Source organism: Chiloscyllium plagiosum, unplaced genomic scaffold, assembly GCF_037043375.1.
Source record: "Chiloscyllium plagiosum isolate Xiang-an unplaced genomic scaffold, Cpla_swu_hap1 HiC_scaffold_4, whole genome shotgun sequence".
NCBI classification, from domain to species: domain Eukaryota; kingdom Metazoa; phylum Chordata; class Chondrichthyes; order Orectolobiformes; family Hemiscylliidae; genus Chiloscyllium; species Chiloscyllium plagiosum.
This window is the reverse complement of record NW_028270142.1, coordinates 28,826,953-28,845,119: the sequence shown is the minus strand read 5'-3', so window position 1 is coordinate 28,845,119 and position 18,167 is coordinate 28,826,953.

The window sequence follows — 18,167 nt, the reverse complement described above, 5'->3', positions numbered from 1 at the left end:
CTAGGAGACTGGGAACTGACAAAGTCCTTTAAGTATATAAGGAAAGTAGGATAGAACTTAAACAAGGAATTAGAAGGGCTAAAGGGGTCATGAAAAGTAATTAGTAAACAGGATTAAGGAGAATCCCAAGGCCTTTATATATAGTATATAAGGATTAAGAGGGTAGCCAGGGAAAGCGTTGGTCCACTCAAAGATAAAGGAGGAAATCTGTGTGTGGAGCCAAAAGAGGTAGGTGAGGTCCTAAACAAATACATTGTGTCAATATTCACAAAGAGAAGGAATTGGTGGAGGATGATCTCAGGGAAGGAAGTGTCAAGCTTCTAAGCCAAGTTGCTATTAAAAAGGAAGAGGTGTTGTGTGTGTTAAAAAGCATTAAGATAGATAAGTCATAGAGTCATACAGATGTACAGCATGGAAACAGACCCTTCGGTCCAACTCGTCCATGCGAACCAGATATCCCAACCCTTCCTATTCATATACCTATCCAGAAGCCTTTTAAATGTTGCAATTATACTAGCCTCCACCACTTCCTTTGACAGCTCATTCCATACAAGTACACTGGAATGCAGGAGATTGAGTTATAGAGTCATAGAGGTGTGCAGCATGAAAACAGACCCTTCGGTCCAACCCATCCATACTGACCAGATATCCCAACCCAATCTAGTCCGACCTACCAGCACCCGACCCATATCCCTCCAAACCCCTCCTATTCAAATGCCTCTTAAATTTGCAAATGTACCAGCCTCCTCTGGTAGCTCATTCCATACACGTACCACCCTCTGCGTGAAAAAGTTGCCCCGTAGGTTTCTTTAATATCTTTCACCTCTCTCCCTAAACCTATGCCCTCCTCTTCTGGACTCCCAGACCCCAGGGAAAAGACTTTGTCTATTTATCCTATCCATGCCCCTCATAATTTTGTAAACCTCTATAAGGTCACCCCTCAGCCTCCGACATTCCACAGAAAACAGCCCCAGCCTGTTCAGCCTCTCCCTATAGCTCAAATCCTCCAATTCTGGCAACGTGCTTGTAAATCTTTTCTGAACCCTTTCAAGTTTAAAAACATCTTTCCAATAGGAAGGAGACCAGAACTGCACGCAATATTCCAACAGTGACCTAACCAATTCCCTGTATAGCTGCAACATGACCTCCCAACTGCTGTACTCAATACTCTGAACAATAAAGGAAAGCATACCAAACACCTTTGAGTTGCAACCTCTTAGACGTTTATAAGGTTGTGAATAGCATGGATAGAGTGGACAATATGAGGCTTTTTCCCAGGGGGAGCGACACAGGTTCAAGGTACAGGTGGCGAAGGTTTAAAAGAGATGTGCAAGACAGGTTTTTCACACTAAAGGTAGTGAGTGCCTACAGTGCTACAGCGGGTGCACAGAGAGGGGAGCCGGAAGGTAAGCGGACACCAGTTAAATTAACGTTTTTCTTTTCGCCGTCTTTTTTTTTCAACTAGGAGCGGGAACCCAGAAGTCGTCAACAGAGGCTTCTGGGAAGGTAAGAAGTTTGAGTGGAGAAGGAACCCGAGACACTACACGTGTAGTGTCTCCCACCCTCCCTCCTCCTCTAACCTAAAACAAAAGGACTCAGTCGGCTGAACAGGTAAGCTACTTAGTGTTCTTGTTTTGGAGACTAAGTATAGAGTTATGGCAGCGCAGGCAGTGGAATATTCCTCCTGCAGGATGTTTGAGGTAGGGGTGACCACCGATGCTCCTGCCGACTTCACCTGCAGGAAGTGCAGCCAGCTCCAGCTCCTCACAGACCGTTTTAGGGAACTGGAGCTGGAGTTGGATGAACTGAGGATTATTCGAGAGGCTGAGAGGGTGATAGATAGAAGCTACAGGGATGTAGTTACGCCAGAGAACAGAGGTAGCTGGATAACAGTTAGAGGTGGGAAGGGGAGGAAGCAGGCAGTGCAGGGATCCCCTGTGGTCGTTCCTCTCAACAATAAGTATACCGCTTTGGATACTGTTGGGGGGGACGGCTTAGCAGGGGTAAGCTGCAGTGACCGGGTCTCTGGCACGAGGTCCGGCTCTGAGGCCCAGAAGGGAAAGGGGGAGAGGAGGAGAGTGATAGTTATAGGAGACTCTATATCAGAGGGACACACAGACGGTTCTGTGGGCATGGGCGAGACTCTTGGATGGTTTGTTGCCTCGGACCATGTCTTCAGAATCCTTAAGGGGGAGGGTGTGCAGCCAGAAGTCGCGGTGCACATTGGCACCAACGACATAGGTAGGAAGAGGGGTGGGGAGGTTATTCAGGAGCTCAGGGAGTTAGGCTGGAAGCTAAAAGCTAGGACGGACAGAGTCATCATCTCTGGGTTGTTGCTGGTGCCACATGACAGTGAGGCAAGGAATAGGGAGAGAGTGCAGTTGAACACATGGCTGCAAGGATGGTGTAGGAGGGAGGGCTTCAGGTATTTGGACAATTGGACTGCATTCTGGGGAAGGTGGGACCTGTACAAGCAGGACGGGTTGCACCTGAACCAGAAGGGCACCAATATCCTGGGAGGTAGGTTTGCTCGCACTCTTTGGGGGGGTTTAAACTAATTTAGCAGGGGGATGGGATCCGGACTTGTAGTCCAGCAAGTAGGTTAGCTGTTTTTCAGGATGTCCAAGAATGTAGGGAGGCCGTGGAGAAGGTAGCACTGACAGGGAATACCTGCGGACACAGAGATGGGCTCAAGTGTGTATACTTCAACGCAAGGAGTATCAGAAATAAGGTGGGTGGACTTAAGGCATGGATCGGTACTTGGGACTACGATGTTGTGGCCATCATGGAAACATGGATAGAAGAGGGACAGGAATGGTTGTTGGAGGTTCCTGGTTACAAAAGGTTCAGTAAGATTGGGGGGGGGGTGGTAAAAAAGGAGGGGGGGTGGCATTGCTAATTAGAAATGTAATAACGGCTGCAGAAAGGCAGTTCAAGGGGGATCTGCCTTTGGAGGTAGTATGGGCTGAAGTCAGAAATAGGAAAGGAGCAGTCACCTTGTTGGGTGTTTACTATAGGCCCCCCAATTGCAGCAGAGATGTGGAGAAACAGATTGGGAAACAGATTTTGGAAAGGTGCAGAAGCCACAGGTAGTAGTCATGGGCGATTTCAACTTCCCAAATATTGATTGGAAGCTCTTTAGATCAAGTAGATTGGACGGGGCGGTGTTTGTGCAGTGTGTCCAGGAAGCTTTTCTAACTCAATATGTAGATTGTCCGACCAGAGGGGAGGCCATATTGGATTTGGTACTTGGTAACGAACCGGGACAAGTGATGGGCTTGTTAGTGGGTGAGCATTTTGGTGATGGTGACCACAATTCTGTGACTTTCACCTTGGTTATGGAGAGAGATAGGTGCATGCAACAGGGCAGGTTTTACAATTGGGGGAAGGGTAAATACGATGCTGCAAGACAGGATCTGAGGAGCATAAATTGGGAGCATAGGCTGTCAGGGAAGGATGTCGTTGAAATGTGGAACTTTCTCAAGGAACAGATACGATGTGTCCTTGATATGTATGTACCTGTCAGGCAGGAAAGAGATGGTCGTGTGAGGGAACTTTGGTTGACGAGGGAGGTTGAATGTCTTGTAAGGAGGAAGAAGGAGGCTTACATAAGGTTGAGGAAACAAGGTTCAGACAAAGCATTGGAGGGATACAGAATAGCCAGGAGGGAGCTGAAGAAAGGGATTAGGAGAGCTAAGAGAGGGCATGAAAAATCTTTGGCAGGTAGGATCAAGGATAACCCCAAGGCCTTTTATGCATATGTGAGAAACATGAGAATGACGAGAACGAGGGTAGGTCCGATCAAGGACAGTAGTGGGAGACTGTGTATTGAGTCGGAAGAGATAGGAGAGGTCTTGAATGAGTACTTTTCTTCAGTATTTACAAATGAGAGGGACCGTATTGTTGAAGAGGAGAGTATGAAACGGACTGGTAAGCTAGAGGAGATACTTGTTAGGAAGAAGATGTGTTGGGCATTTTGAAAAACTTGAGGATAGACAAGTCCCCTGGGCCTGACGGGATATATCCTAGGATTATGTGGGAAGCAAGAGAGGAAATTGCAGAATCGTTGGCAAAGATCTTTTCGTCTTCACTGCCAATGGGGGTAGTGCCAGGGGACTGGAGAGTGGCGAATGTTGTACCCCTGTTCAAAAAAGGGAATAGGGATAACCCTGGGAATTACAGGCCAGTTAGTCTTACTTCGGTGGTAGGCAAAGTAATGGAAAGGGTACTGAGGGATAGGATTTATGAGTATCTAGAAAGACACTGCTTGATTAGGGACAGCCAGCATGGATTTGTGAGGGGTAGGTCTTGCCTTACAAGTTTTATTGAATTCTTTGAGGAAGTGACCAAGCATGTGGATGAGGGCAGATCAGTGGATGTAGTGTACATGGATTTTAGTAAGGCATTTGATAAGGGTCCCCATGGTAGGCTTATGCGGAAAGTCAGGAGGCATGGGATAGTGGGAAGTTTGGCCAGTTGGATAGAGAACTGGCTAACCGGTCGAAGTCAGAGAGTGGTGGTAGATGGTAAATATTCAGCCTGGAGCCCAGTTACAAGTGGAGTTCCGCAGGGATCAGTTCTGGGTCCTCTGCTGTTTGTAATTTTTATTAATGATTTGAAAGAGGGAGTCGAAGGGTGGGTCAGTAAATTTGCAGACGATACTAAGATTGGTGGAATTGTGGATAGTGAGGAGGGCTGTTGTCGGCTGCAAAGAGACTTAGATATGATGCAGAGCTGGGCTGAGGAGTGGCAGATGGAGTTCAACCCTGTCAAGTGTGAGGTTGTCCATTTTGGAAGGACAAATAAGAATGCAGAATATAGGGTTAACGGTAGGGTTCTTAGTAAGGTGGAGGAGCAGAGGGATCTTGGGGTCTATGTTCATAGATCTTTGAAAGTTGCCACTCAGGTGGATAGAGCTTGTAAGAAGGCCTATGGTGTATTAGCATTCATTAGCAGAGGGATTGAATTCAAGAGTCGTGAGGTGATGTTGCAGCTGTATTGGACCTTGGTAAGGCCACATTTGGAGTACTGTGTGCAGTTCTGGTCGCCTCATTTTAGGAAAGATGTGGAAGCTTTGGAGAGGGTGCAGAGGAGATTTACCAGGATGTTGCCTGGAATGGAGAATAGGTCATACGAGGATAGGTTGAGAGTACTAGGCCTTTTCTCATTGGAACGGCGAAGGATGAGGGGTGACTTGATAGAGGTTTATAAGATGATCAGGGGAATAGATAGAGTAGACAGTCAGAGACTATTTCCCCGGGTACAACAGAGTGTTACAAGGGGACATAAATTTAAGGTGAAGGGTGGAAGGTATAGGGGGGATGTCAGGGGTAGGTTCTTTACCCTGAGAGTGGTGGGGGCATGGAATGTGCTGCCTGTGGGAGTGGCAGAGTCAGAAACATTGGTGACCTTTAAGTGGCAATTGGATAGGTACATGGTAGGTGCTTAAGCTAGGACAAATGTTCGGCACAACATCGTGGGCCGAAGGGCCTGTTCTGTGCTGTATTGTTCTATGTTCTATCTATGGATCGTGTTGCCAGAGGTGGTGGTGCAAGTACGCATAATAGTAGTATTCAAGAAGCACCTGGACAAATACATGATTAGGAAGGGAGCAGAGGGATAAGGATACTGTAAGTGAAGACAGTTATAGTATGGAAGGGCAAATTATTGTCAGCACAAGCGTGGAGGGCTGAAGGGCCTGTTCCTGTGCTGTATTGTTCTTTGTTCTTTATCCTCGCTGATTTACATCTGAACTCCATAGTTGGGTGTTTTGTTCTGAAAGCCTTAACAACTTTAGTGAATGGAAATCTATCAGTCTCAGTTTTAAAATTTCCTACTAAAGTAGCCTCAGCAGTAGGTTGGCACAGAGAATTCCAGATATCCATTCCCTCTGCATGAGGAACTGCTTTCTGATATCACATCTTAACTGCCTAGCTCAATTTTTGAGTAATACTTGCTTGTTTTTACTGTTGCACAAGAAAAAAATAATTTCCCTTCATCTAGTCTTTCAAATCCTTTTGTTAGACTGCCATTAATGCTCAGTACTCAAAAATACAACACTAAGTTAGCTGTTGCACATATCTCTTGATCTGAATTTGCATTGAATTAAGGCGGTCTCTGCTCTGAGTACCTATTCATATGAATTTGTACTGAGTCTTCACAGTATGTTAGATTCTGGCAGGTCATACGCTACCTACACAAGGTATCTGCTAATGTGGAGGACGAGTATATGTAATATTGTGTCTTTAGAAGGCTTATCCATCTTCAAGTGGTATTTCTCAGAAGACTCTTGCTTCTGAGAAGGATGTGTAGGCGAGCGTATAGGAATACAGTTACCACCATATTGAAAAGTTATCTGAATATGCATTTATTTGAGGTAAGCAAAAGAGTACAGAGGTTTTGTTTTCACCACAATGGCAGAAAACCAGAGTTGGCTTTCTGACCAAAGGGACAGTGAAGGAACATTGATAAAACTGAGTTAGGATGGCATGTGACTGGGATGGAAACTTGCCATGCATCTGCTACCCTAGTCCTGTTGGGGGTTATGGTTTTGGAAGAAGCATCAGAGCTGCTTTGCTGAGTAGATACTACACATTATTGCCATGTGCACTGGTGGTGAAGGAAGTGATTGGCAAGGTGTGGATGTAATGCCAATCAAATGGGCTATGTTGTCCTCGGTTATCTCAAGCTTCTTAAGTATTATGGGAGGTGCACAAACCCAGAAAAATGGAGAGTATCATCTCTTTTAAGCTTACCCCTCTGTCCACTGAAACTCAACCCACATCACCCATGCTATCTTACTGAGGTCTGCCAAGAAGACCTATCCAAAGCTTTTGGATTTACTTGAAGTTAGGGATCCATGACATCTTTGCCAGAAAGTCTCAGACAAGCTTGTTGTCTCAGTAGTGGCCACTTTTCGATTTTAGCATTGCGGGAAGTACAATGCTGCTGGCCAATCAGATTGGTTGGCAACTCTTGGGTGGTCAGCTGGGGCTGCGAATGGGAGGGAGTTGCTCCTAGATGGGGCAAAATCTTACTCTGACCAAAGTAAGGCTGCTCTTAGCTGCAGATCAGTGTGGTGCTGTCACATTTTGGTTGTCGGGGCAAATAATTTGTTCCCCCCTCATAAAAACAACCTCTGCAAACATGATTATGTTTATTTTTATGAATCAGGGATTCATTATTTGAATCATACAAAATTTCTACCAAAAAGATCACCAAAGATTATTTTTTGATCTTAGTTTGTAAATGATCAACAATGTAGTTATAGAAAAGCATACAAAATGAAATGTCACTATATAACTGGCTTGTCAGTTGCTCTAAATCTAATAATTGATCAGATTTTGTTCTCAAAATAATTGTGAGACTAATGATGCAAGCTGTTTTTAATGTGCAATGGTACACTGACTTAATGCAGGACAGATTTGAGTTAAGCTCAAAATAAGTTAAGCTCCCTCCCAGATCATCTCAATGCCTTCTATGCTCGCTTTGAGCAGAATTTCGGCAGAGAGGTAACATCTATTCCGACAAGTCCTGATGAACCTATCCCACCAATCACTGCATCAGATGTCATATCAGTTTTCCTTTGTGTGAATCCAAGGAAAGCGATGGGACCAGACGGAGGACCAGACCATGCAGTCAGAGCATGCTCAGATCAACTGGCAGAGGTCTTCTCGGACATCTTCAACCTGTCCCTGCAGCAGGTCACTGTCCCTGCCTGTTTCAAGAGGGCCAACATCATCCCTGTGCCTCAGAAGGCTCATGCAGCATGTCTCAATGACTACTGCCCAGTGGCCCTAACTTCGGTGGTAATGAAATGCTTTGAAAGGTTGGTCATGGCATTAATAAACTCCAGCATCCCCAATACTCTTGACACACTCCAATTTGCCTAACAGACCAACAGATCAACGTCAGATACCATATCATTTGCCCATCACTCCTCCCTAGAACATCTTGACACCAACAACAGCTACGTAAGAATCTACTCATTGACTACAGTTCAGCTTTCAACACTTATCCCCTCAAGACTGGTTACTAAGCTTAATGATCTCGGACTAAGCCGCACTCTCTGCAACTGAATCCTCAGTTTCCTGACCCACAGGCCACAATCAGTGAAGATTGGGGACAATATTTCATCCTCACTGACACTTAACACTGGTGCCTCCCAGGGGTGCGTACTCAACCCCCTACTGTACTCACTGTATACCCATGACTGCGTTGCCAAATACTAGACTAATGCCATTTACAAGTTCGCTGATGACACCACCATAGTCGGTCGAATCTCAGATGGCGACGAAACAGATTACAGGCGGGAGGTGAATGACGTGGAAAAATGGTGCACTGAGAACAACCTAGCTCTCAATGCTGGCAAAACTAAGGAACTGACCACCTGACTACATCACAACCACCTGATGAAGGAGCAGCGCTCCGAAAGCTAGTGCTTCCAATTAAGCCTGTTGGGCTATGACCTGGCGTTGTGTGATTTTTAACAAGGAACTCATTAATGATTTTCAGCTGGATGTTAGTTACGCCCTCCTACACATTAACAGCACAGAGCTGGAACGAGTGGAGAGCGTCAAGCTCCTAGGAGTGGTCATCCACAACAAGCTTTCTTGGACTCTTCTTGTGGACGCACTGGTTCCAAAGGCCCAACAATGTCTCTTCTTCCTCAGGCAGCTGAGGAAATTTGGCATGACAGCGAATACCTTTGCCAACCTTTATAGGTGCACCATCGAGAGCATTCTGTCTGGATGTATCATTATCACATATGGCAACTGTACCATTCAAGATCGGAGACAGTTACAGAGAGTGGTGAACTCGGTCCGGACAATCACAAAGACCAACCTCCCATCTATAGAATCCACCTACTAGGCCTGCTGTCAGGGAAAGGCTGCCAGCATTCTCAAAGATCCATCCCACCCTGGCAATGTTTTTCTACAACCTCTACCATCAGGGAGAAGTTACAGAAGCCTGAACACAGACACCAGCCTGTTTCAAAACAGTTTCTAGCTTACTGTTGTTAGAATACTGAATGGACTCACAAACTCTTAACATTTGCCTGTATCTGTGTTTTTGTTTTTGCTGCTGTTTACCTATTATTTATTATCTATGCTACTTAAAGCTGTGATCTGCCTGTACTGCTCACAAGACAAAGCTTCTCACTGTGCCTCGGTATACGTGATAATAAATTTAATTCAGTTGAATTCAATTCATATATAAGAGGCCATCCAAATTGTACCTCTGTATCATTAGCTTTGCAAAAATAAGATCTCACTATCTAGTTCATCACTGAAATACAATGAATTTGTACAAATTGAAGCCTCAACACATAAAATAAATATCCAAACATACATATGCACATACAAGTTAAAAGTGTAAATAAACCATTTACCTTCTCAACCTTCAAGCCAGCTCCGTCATTCATTAAGCTCATGGCTAATATATTGGTGTTTCGACTCTGCATTCCTATCTCTCCCCAGTATTCTTTGATTCTCTTGCCTAACAAGAATCTACCTACCACCACCTTAAAAATATTCACTAACCCCACCTTCACTGCCTCTGGGATAGAGTTACAAAGTTGCATGATGCCTGGAAAGAATATCCCTTGATCTCTGCCGTAAATGGGTGACCCCTAACTTTACATAGCATAATCTAATCTTGACTCACCCAAAAGTGCAAACAACATTTTCATGTCCACCTTGTCAAGACTGATCAGAATCTTATAACTTCAGTCATAGCACTCCTGGATCTTCTAAACAAAGTGAAAACAGGAAAAATGTGAGGACTGCAGATGCTGGAGATCAGAGTCGAGAATGTGGTGCTGGAAAAGCACAGCAGGTCAGACAGGTCCTGTGAACTGCCTCCAATGCATTTACCTCCTTCCTTAAATTAAGAGACCAAAACTACACAAATTATTTGAGATGTGGCCTGAATACTGGCATGTATAACTGAAGGTATTTCAAGACAATCTCATCAAGGTAAACTTTTAATTGCATAGTAAGTGTTTTTTACGTTTCAGTGACACTGGAATTTTTCAAAGTCTTGAGTTTCGTTCCTTCAGGATTTGTGATTGCTATTCATTCATGGGATGTTGACAATACTAGCTCAGCCAACATTTGTTCCCAATCCCTAATTGCTCTTGAGAAGGTGTTGCTGACCGTCTTTTTGAAGTGTTGCAGTCCTTGTGATGTAGGTACACCTACTGTGCTGTTAGGATGGGCGTTCCAGGACTTTTAACCATTGACAATGAAGGAGTGGTGATGTATTTCAAAGTCAGAATGTTATGTGGCTCAAAGGGGAATTTGCAGTTGTGCTTCTATGGAGCTACTGCCCTTGTCCTTCTAAACGGTAGAGATTGTGGATTTGGAACATGTTGTCAGTGGTGCTTGCAACCCTTCTTATTTCTACTACTCTGCTTCTGTGATGAAAGAGTTTAATAGTTGAAGGTGATGGTGCCTACTGAATGAGTTGTTTTATCCTCAATGGTGTTGAGCTTCTTAAGTGTTGTTGGAACTGTACTCATTCAGGAAAGTATTTTACCACATCCCTGACCTGTGCCTTGTTGATGGTGTATAGGCAGTGTAGGCAGTGAAGAACAAAATTTTGAGCCTCTGACCAGATCTTTTAGTCACAGTTCAGTTCATTTTTCTGGTCAATGTTTAACACCCAGGATTTTCATAATGAGGTATTCAGCGATTGTGGTACTTTTGAATGTCAAATAGCAAAGATTAGATTTTTGCTTGTTGGTGATGGTCATTGCCTGACCCATATGCAGTGCAAATGTAACTTGTCACTTATCAAACCAAGCTTGTTTGTTGTCCAGGTCTTTCTGCATATGGACAAAAGCTGCTTCAGTTTATGAGAAGTTGCAAAACACTGTACTACCATCAGCAAACATTGAAGCTTCTGACTTTATGATGGAAGAAAGATCACTGATGAAGCATCTGAGGGTGTCTGGGCCTAGGATGCTACAGTGATGTCCTGGAACTGTGATGATTGGTGTCTAATAATCACAACCGTCCTCCTTTGTGCTCGGCATGAATCTAAGCTGACCTAAAAAACATGTAAAATACCTTTCTTTTTGTTTCTTCCCACCATTTTAATCCATTCTTCCTTTCCATCTTTATTTCACTTTTTGCACTTGATTTGACCTTGAATTCATTCAATTAAGTTAAAATTGCTTCTCAGTCCTAATGCTGTTTATTTCACAATGCAAGCTGATTAATCAAGAAGATATACCATAGACTACCTTGTTATTCAAGTCCAAATGCTAAGTTTCCACTGCTGCAATATTATCAAGCTCTCAATAACTTGGCAGACAAATTTTAAAATAAGCTGCAAGGACAAGTCTAATTAGTGGTATATTGTTCCAATATCTTCAAATTCCCTATCAATCTAGATTTATTTTTAATCCATTAACACAAACTATCAACATAGGAGAAGGATAATGCACTGAGTTGCACAATTATTGAAGCTTTGCAGGCCACATCCTACCTCACTTTTCTCTTTTATAACATTCCTTAAAACCTACCATTTTGGCCAAACATTTTGTTTGGCAAGTAATTCTTTGACCTGATTTGTATAGAGTACAGCTTATAATTGAAGAGCAAAGGGACATGTACAAATGGGATGGTCTGCACCTGAACCACACTAGGGTCAATATCCTTGCAGGTAGGTTTGCTGTTGGGAGGAATTTAAACTGGAAGTTGGAAGGGGTCACAGAATATTGATGAAATGAACAAAGGAAATGATGACAAATTAGAATAATTATTTTCATGTAACACAAGTTTGAGTATTTAGAAACACTGAGTAAAATAGAATCCCATTAATCCCCTAAAACAATAATTTCTAATACTTGCACCAAAGAAAATTTCCATCTCTTCATACTTATTATGCTTTAATTCCTGTCTTGAGAATCTAATGACTTCTTTCTTGAGTTTTCATACAACTGAGCTTAGACTTTCTCAGCTATACATTAACTCCTTTAGAATTTTAGGTCTTGAACTTTAAAAAAATGACTTTTTACACTGACCTAATCTATTTCCTAACTGTTCTAAACTATCTCCTTTCTTTAGCTGTAACTGTTTCACACATCCAGTTTCAACCAAGACTTTTGCAAAACTGCCAAACTGAAACCAAAAGATTGTTTTCCTAGTTATGGGTTTTTCCCATAGTTTCCCATTCAGTTCACTCATAAACTCCGGCAATGTAAACAAGTCCTCATTGCACATCAGGATATCTTTCCCTAATGCTGTGTTTTAAAATAAATGATCTTGGCTACAGAAATATTTACAAGTTAACCATCAAACTCCTTCAGACATGCAGAACAAAATCCACAAGCCACGAGTTTAAATCCAAATTGTAAACTGTAAATAAATACAAATCATACAACTTGCATCACATCCTACCTCACTTTTCTCTTTTGCAACATTCCTTAAAACCTACCATTATGGCCAAACATTTTGTTGGCAAGTAATTCTTTGACTGATTTGTATAGAGTACAGCTTATAATTGAAGAGCAAAGGGACATGTATAAACAGGATGGTCTGCACCTGAACCACACTGGGGCCAACATCTTTGCAGGTAGGTTTGCTGTTGGCAGGAGTTTGGCAGGTGGAAGGGGTCACAGAATATTGATGAAATAGAAATTCATTTGGCTACAGTAAATGAAGTAAGTCAGAATGAGTTCAGCCATGTTGAGTTTCAAGAGAGTAAAGCAAGGATAGATGGTCTTTAATGCTAGGAGCGTACTAGGTAAGACTGATGAGTTAAAGACGTGGATTGACACATTGAAACAGGGACTGATGCATTGAAGTGTGATATTATTGCCATCACAGAAACATAGTTGAGGAAGGGCAAGTCAGCGCTCTAGGACATAGAATCTTTAGGCAAGACACAGGAGGGTATAAAAACGGTTGTGGAGTAGCACAATTAATTAAGGAGTTAATTCCTGCAATAAAGAGAGATGATAGCTGGAAGGATCTTCAAACGAAACTTGCAGGTGGAACCTAGTAATGTTAAGGGGGGAGGTCACATGACTGGGAGTGTATTATAACCCCCCAAAGAGTCAGTGGGAAATAGAGGAGCAAATATATAGACAGTTCACAAAGTGAGTAAGAGTAATAGTCACCTATGCTCTTGTTGTCTTCTTGTTGCTCCCCACTTTGCAGAAAGTTATGGTTGACCCCCACCCCATATTCCACCAGAGAACAATTGAGACATTTATGTTGCCATTTAAGGATGTTCCTTCTGCTGCTGGCATATTTTGAGCAGGGGAGGATTTTCTTCCAAGTTGGAAGGCTATCACGTAATCCCTGGCAGCCTCCATGTTACTGATGGATGGGTAGCCTCTTTCTTGGACACAAATCTGCCCACTGGTGACACTGCTATACTCCTCTGCCAACATCTGGATCAATGGTGCTGGAAGAGCACAGCAGTTCAGGCAGCGTCGAGGAGCTTCAGCAAAATCGACGTTTCGGGCAAAAGCCCTTCATCAGGAATAAAGGCAGAGAGCCTGAAGCGTGGAGAGATAAGCTAGAGGAGGGTGGGGGTGGGGAGAGAGTAGCATAGAGTACAATGGGTGAGTGGGGGAGGAGATGAAGGTGATAGGTCAGGGAGGAGAGGGTGGAGTGGACAGGTGGAAAAGGAGCTAGACAGGTCGGACAAGTCCGGACAAGTCAAGGGGACTGGAAGTTTGAAACTAGGATGAGGTGGGGGAAGGGGAAATGAGGAAGCTGCTGAAGTCCACATTGATGCCCTGGGGTTGAAGTGTTCCGAGGCGGAAGATGAGGCGTTCTTCCTCCAGGTGTCTGGCGGTGAGGGAGCGGCGGTGAAGGAGGCCCAGGACCTCCATGTCCTTGGCAGAGTGGGAGGGGGAGTTGAAATGTTGGGCCACGGGGTGGTTTGGTTGATTGGTGCGGGTGTCTCGGAGATGTTCCCTAAAGCGCTCTGCTAGGAGGTGCCCAGTCTCCCCAATGTAGAGGAGACCGCATCGGGAGCAACGGATACAATAAATGATATTAGTGGATGTGCAGGTAAAATTTTGATGGATATGGAAGGCTCCTTTAGGGCCTTGGATAGAGGTGAGAGAGGAGGTGTGGGCACAGGTTTTACAGTTCCTGCGGTGGCAGGGGAAAGTGCCAGGATGTGAGGGTAGGTCGTAGGGGGGCGTGGACCTGACCAGGTAGTCACGGAGGGAACGGTCTTTGCGGAAGGCGGAAAGGGGTGGGGAGGGAAATATATCTCTGGTGGTGGGTCTTTTTGGAGGTGGCGGAAATGTCGGCGGATGATTTGGTTTATGCAGAGGTTTGTAGGGTGGAAGGTGAGCACCAGGGACGTTCTGTCCTTGTTACGGTTGGAGGGATGGGGTCTGAGGGCGGAGGTGCGGGATGTGGACGAGATGCGTTGGAGGGTATCTTTAACCACGTGGGAAGGGAAATTGCGGTCTCTAAAGAAGAAGGCCATCTGGTGTGTTCTGTGGTGGAACTGGTCCTCCTGGGAGCAGATACGACGGAGGCGGAGGAATTGGGAATACGGGATGGCAGTTTTGCAAGAGATAGGGTGGGAAGAGGTGTAATCCAGGTAGCTGTGGGAGTCGGTGGGTTCGTAAAAAATGTCAGTGTCAAGTCGGTCGTCACTAATGGAGATGGAGAGGTCCAGGAAGGGGAGGGAGGCGCCAGAGATGGTCCAGGTAAATTTAAGGTCAGGGTGGAATGTGTTGGTGAAGTTGATGAATTGCTCAACCTCCTCGCGGGAGCACAAGGTGGCGCCAATGCAGTCATCAATGTAGCGGAGGAAGAGGTGGGGAGTGGTGCCGGTGTAATTACGGAAGATCAACTGCTCTACGTGGCCAACAAAGAGACAGGCATAGCTGGGGCCCATACGTGTGCCCATGGCTACCCCTTTGGTCTGGAGGAAGTGGGAGGATTCAAAGGAGAAATTGTTAAGGGTGAGGACCGGTTCAGCCAAACGAATGAGAGTGTCGGTGGAGGGGTACTGTTGGGGACGTCTGGAGAGGGCTTGAAGGCCCTGGTCATGGCGGATGGAGGTGTAGAGGGATTGGATATCCATGGTGAAGATGAGGCGTTGGGGGCTGGGGAAACAGAAGTCTTGGAGGAGGTGGAGAGCGTGGGTGGTGTCTCGAACGTATGTGGGGAGTTCCTGGACTAGGGGGGATAGGACAGTGTCGAGGTAGGTAGAGATAAGTTCAGTGGGGCAGGAGCATGCTGAGACAATGGGTCGGCCAGGGTGGTCAGGCTTGTGGATCTTGGGAAGGAGGTAGAACCGGGCAGTGTGGGGTTCCCGGACTATGGGGTTGGAAGCTGTGGGTGGGAGATCTCCTGAGGTGATGAGGTTCTGTATGGTCTGGGAGATGATGGTTTGGTGATGGGGGGTGGGGTCATGGTCGAGTGGGCAGTAGGAAGAGGTGTCCTCGAGTTGGCGTTTGGTGTAGAGGTCAGTGCGCCAGACTACCACTGCGCCCCCTTTATCCACTGGCTGGATGGTGAGGTTGGGATTAGAGCAGAGGGATTGGAGGGCTGCGCGTTGTGAGGGTGAGAGGTTGGAGTGGGGGAGGGAGGTAGACAGGTTGAGGCGGTTAATGTCCCGGCGGCAGTTGGAAATGAAGAGGTCGAGGGCAGGTAATAGGCCAGCGCAGGGTGTCCAGGTGGATGCAGTGTGTTGGAGGTGTGCGAAGGGGTCCTCGGAAGGTGGGCGGGGGTCCTGATTGTGAAAGTAAGCTCGGAGGCGGAGGCGACGGAAGAAGTGTTCGATGTCACGGCGTGTATTACATTCATTGATGTGTGGACGGAGGGGGATGAATGTGAGTCCTTTGCTGAGGACTGATCGTTCGTCCTCAGTGAGTGGGAGGTCCAGGGGGATGGTGAAAACCCGGCAGGGCTGGGAGCTGGGATTTGGTGTGGGTGTGGAGCTGGGAGTGGGGTCGGAGCCAGTACCTGGAGTGGGTGTGATGGTGGGGGGAATGGGGGTGGAGGCATGAGCAGGGGTAGTGCTCCCCTTGGGGTTCTGGGGGGTGGGGATAGTGACAGTGGGGTCTGTGGGGGGCGTGTCAGCAGAATGCAGGTGAGTGCCGCTGGTGGGGGCGGAAGTGGTGGCAGACACTGCAGTAGGGGTGGCGGAAGTCACTGAGCATGTGGCATCGGCAATGATGTGAGGGCCGGAAGTGGCTGTGGGAGTGGCCATGATGGGGGCGGAAGTGACATCATCATTCAGCGTGGGGGTGGCAGCTGCATCAGCCACGTGGCTAATGGCGTTTCCGAGGCCAGGAGAATCTTCTGGAATGTTTGAGGAGCGCTGGTTATGGAGGTGGGTGGATAAAAGTAAGTTGTACTTACAGTTTTTGATGTTTGAGATGGAATTGAAATATTGTTTGTTGAGAGTATGGATTTTCCTGAGGATGTAGTACAGAGTGGGTCCTTTGCAATTCTGAGAGAGTGTGGTCCTCAGCTGAGGCAGGGCAGACTGTAGAGAGGTTAGGTGCCGGCGCATTGCTGCGAGCATGGAGCGGAGGATCTTGAAGGAGAACTGTTGCTGGTGTTTTTGAATCTGTAGTCTGTACTGTTTGTCCTGTTCGGGTCCGAACGCTGCCGGTTTAAAGGTGGTCCGGAGTCCGTGTGGGATGAGTTGGTTACGAGGCAGGCACTGAGGAAGCAGATGTGGCTGTGGTAGCGCGTTTGTTTCACGACATGGTTGAAGAGCTTCAGGGCAGAGGAAATGACCTGGGAGTTGCAGTGGGAGAGGGACTCCCTGAGATTCTTGTAGAGAGAGGAGGAAAACTTCTTGAAGGCAGGCATCCTCTGCCAACATCCCTATCTTTCATGCTTTAATACCCCTGCTTATCGAGTTGTGAGATGGCACATCATTGCTGTGTGCCCCCTTCTTCCAGAAGTGATCCGAGCAGTGGCCAACACACCAGGTGGCATTGCTGAGTCTGCTGAGCTCCAGGGCCTGTGCCTGATTGGCAACTCTTGGAAGTAGATGTTCGTCCTTAATTGGCTGTAACTGACAAGCCAAGGGTCCTCACTGAAGCAAACCTGCCCCCTCCACTTTCAGGCCTATTGACATGACCTTTAGTTGCCACTAATCGATTTGTTCCATTACTCTGTTTCTCTCCCCACAGATGCTGCCAGGCCTCCTGAGTATTTGTAGTATTTTCTGGTTTTATTAAAGATTTCAAGTAGTATTTTGCTTTTGTATTTAATATAATGTTGTGTTAGTTGTCACATTTGATTGTAATTTTGAAGTCTTTCTCCAGTTATAGAGACATGTTTTCAAGCATTCGGTCAATAGTTCCACTTCTCATAAATTGCAACAACAAAGTATTGCTCAATTATCTCTTGCCAGAAATAACTAGCCTTACGCAGTTAGATGTGAAAATGCCTAATATTTGCTTTGGACACTTGTACACTTTATATTCCAAATCATGATTCATTCTCAATTTGGCCAATAAAGACTTGTAATATCTGGCATCAGTAATTATATTTTCACTCTGTCAAAATTTTTTAGCTTCTGCATACTACTTCTTAAAATTGTTTGATTTTTTTCCCTTTGTTGTTTATACAGTGCTTGTTATTTTTAAAGGTGACCCTGCCAAGGACAGGGGTAATACATCATATTTAAACACGTCTTTTCTATTTTATGCAGAGAATGTTTAAAACAACAAATTACAAGTGTGTGAAAACACGAGGGTTGAATGTAACCTTCTGCCCTGAAATGAGGTCAGATCTTCTGGCTAGGGACTTTCTTATATCCCTACAGCTGGGTCTACCTGTCCATGGCTGCAGCAGCAATCCCATGATACATCAGTCCATGGACAGCGATGGCAAAACAGCAGAGAGGGCACATTCCTTTTTTGCCACATCAGTTGCTACATTCAGATAGTTTTTAAAGGTCTTAAAACTTTTAGTAAATTAGTAGTTTAGTTGGCTTAGGATTGGATACACAGTGGGGGATGGGTGAGCTTTGCTGTTAATTACTGATCAATGTTAGGAGATTATTATACAAAGGAAATGATGACAAAATAGAATAATTATTTTAATGTAACACAAGTTTAAAAATTTAGAAACACTGAGTAAACTACAATCCAATTAATCCTCAAAAACAATAATTTCTAATACTTGTACCAGAGAAAATTTCCATCTCTTCACACC